We start from the raw sequence: 3,394 nt of genomic DNA, 5'->3' as shown, positions 1-3,394 counted from the left end.
TCATGTAGGGGACATACAAGTAAGGGCGTCCTATACAAAGAGTTTGAATAAGACCTGACCACGAAGTGTTAACATCTCGTTATATAACACCATTCATGACAGAGACTTCACTTCACTAGGATGCCCATAGGTAACATGGCCTCAATCTTAAGTGAGTTGGGAACTTCTACCATTGAAGGCGGTCCTTTGATTTGCATGGGTGCGAGTGGCCAGGTCGCAGACTCAAACGTACCACTTTGGGGATTCGTCTGATTTAGGAGCTGGGAACTCAGCTACACAAGATGGAATTCGCTCCTTCCCTGATGCAACGACAAGTAGATAGATAGCTTCCTTAAGGGCTGATTTCAGGGCTTGAACAATGTGGTGCCACACACCTTCTCTTGGCTCGAGAGGTGTTTCCACATAGTTGGTATATGTTGTATTGTTCATTAGAGGAATTAGTGGAACTTAAGGAGTGGGATGTAACTACAGAGGCAAGACGGTAAATTGGCTCGATTGTACTTACGAGCATTTGTGAAGGGTGATCATACTCATGGTTGGTTATATCCGATGGACACAGAAATATATCTATGGTAAGAAGAGTTCAGCTGTTGGTCTTTAGTGGAATGTCTGCCAGTTAACGGATGGTGGATTTCGTGGCTAAAGAATTTAGTCAACTATTCACTACTATTGGAGCTTCGAGGCACAAGTCTATAAGGCCCCCTTGGTAGCTTGGACATAGTTGAGAATAAGTTTTTGGGTCAGTTTGAAATGTTCAAATTGACAATAGGGAGTTCGATTATATATGATATAATTGAACTGGTTAATTATATATGATATAATTGACTAAATGTATGAGATACATTATTTTGGAGGAGATTAGATATAAATATGATTTATATCAAGTAGAGGAGAAACTACTATAGTCGATATGTGATATCAAACTATAGGTTAAGAATATAATATGATTATATTCATTATTTAATTGAATAGGTGGTTATGAGATAATTGCCCGAGAATTTCTCCTAAATCATGCGAAAGTGAAAATTGAATTCGGTTCTTGCAACTGAAGAATAAATGAAAATTGGTTTCATTTTGTGAAATACGCAGAAATTTGCTCACGGTGTGGAAACTTCATGATCGCTTAACGTTGAGAGCCTATACGATAGTGTCCATCGCCTAAACGATTGCACACCCGTGCTCTAAACGATCGCATGCGATTTCTAAACAATCGCTTAGCGCGTCGAACTGACCTAAACGATCGCTTACTATTTATTAAATGATCGCTTAGTAAAACCTACACGATCGTGTACCTTTTCCTAAACGACAAGTACCCGACTATATGATAGTCATCTACTATCTCCTACTTGCTTGTTCGTTCTACACGATCGTCCTTTCCTCTTTCCTCTACCAATTCCATCAAAGTCCACTCTTTGGATTCTCACTCTAAGAATACCAAAGGCTTTGAGTAGTGGTGTCATCCTCGGTTGCTGTTTGTTCGTGCCCTGTCATTCGTGTTGACGATGTGGTGCTGCTAGGCGACTATTTGTTGGGCGATAAGGACGGTAGAGGGGTTGCTTCCGCTGGATTGAGTTCAAGTGAAGATTGTCTTTAACTGGTATGTTTACTCAATCTGTTGTATTTTTAATTGTTAAAGCATGCCTATAATTAATGTTATAATGCATATCTATTTATTAGAATGTATGTGTGGTAATTCGGTCACAATGAAATCGGTAAGATTCACATGTGCTCATGGATACTCTTGTTCATGAGATCCTTCAAATATGACACCATCTAAGCTGCACAATTGGAAGTCTCCTTTCCAGGTGCTCACTGGTTCTATACCAGATTACCAAATAATGAGAGTTTTTTGGCTCTTTGTGTTTTGCTTCTACACTGACCCAAGGGAGGCATAAGTTTCAACAAAGAGCCATACAAGCCCTTTTTATTGGTTATCTCCCTGGTATGAAAGCCTATAAATTGTATCATATTGAAAACAAACGGTTCTTCTACTTAAGGGATGTTTTTTTCATGAAGAAGTCTTTCCCTTCTATACATTTCAGATAGTGGAGATAATGTTGAACCTTTTCTTGGATTTGTTTTGCCTAAACCCTTTGTTGATACTGTAGATTTTTCTCTACTAAAACAAAAAAAACTCTATTACTAAGCTAATTCTTCAACTCATCCCTCTATACCAATACCAAATACATCAGACCAACCCTCACTTTCAGAGCTTTTACCACCAAATTGATCAGACCAACCCTCCTTTTTAGAGCCTTTACCACCAAATTGATCAGACCAGCCCTCCATTTCACAAACTTCACCATCAAATTCATCAGTGCATCATTCTCTCTCACAGGCCTCCTCATCAAATCCACCTATACAACCCTTGTCAAGAAAATCCACGAGAATCTCTAAACCCACTTCTTACCTGCAAGCTTACCATTGCAATTTGCTTACCATGTCACCATGTCCAAAAGCCTCCACTAAACACCCATTGATCAATATCTCTCCTATCACAAACTTTCACCTCTAACACAGAAATTTCACCTTACAGATTTCTACCATTCAAGAACCAAACTTTTATCATGAGGCTGTCAAGTTTGATCATTGGAGGAAAGCAATGTAGGCAAAGTTACATGCTATGGAAGCTAATCATACTTGGAGTATTGTACCCTTACCAAAAGGTAAAAACTCTGTTGGATGTCGTTGGGTTTATAAGGTCAAACATAAGACAGATGGATCTATTGAGAGATATAAGGCACAACTTATAGTTAAACGTTATACTCAACAGGAAGGTCTCGATTATTTTGAGAATTTTCTCTAGTTGCTAAAATGGTCACTGTCAAGACCATCTTACTATTGCAGTCTCAAAACAATGGCCTATTTTCTAGCTTGATGTCAACAAAGCCTTCTTGAATGGTGATTTTTTTGAAGAAGTATACATCAACCTACCTCTTGGATACAAGCCTCTTGTCTCAATTCAGGGGGAGAAAATGGTTTGCAAACTACACAAGTCTATATATGGGTTAAAACAGGCTTCAAGGAAATGGTTTGCCAAGTTTTCTACTCTTCTTTTGTCTTTAAGGTTTGAAACAGTTAAAGGCTGATTACTCTCTCTTTCTCGGAGGTAATGATGAAACTTTTCTTGCTTTTCTTGTCTATGTGGATGACATAATAATTACCAGAGCTAGTCCTATTCGCGTTGAACATCTCAAGGTTGCTTTGAATGAAGCTTCCAAATTGAAAGACTTAGGCAACTTAAAGTTTTTCCTTTGCCTTGTATTAGCTCATTCTCAATTAGGCATTTTTCTGTCTCAAAGACATTATGTTTTGCAGCTTTTTGAAGATTCTGGTTTGCTTGGGGCCAAACCAACTAACTTACCAATGGATCCACATATAAAGTTGAAGTATG

Source organism: Benincasa hispida, chromosome 2, assembly GCF_027475165.1.
Source record: "Benincasa hispida cultivar pf3 chromosome 2, pf3_genome.v1.1, whole genome shotgun sequence".
Taxonomy (NCBI): Eukaryota; Viridiplantae; Streptophyta; class Magnoliopsida; order Cucurbitales; family Cucurbitaceae; genus Benincasa; species Benincasa hispida.
Note: the sequence above shows the minus strand (reverse complement) of the source record.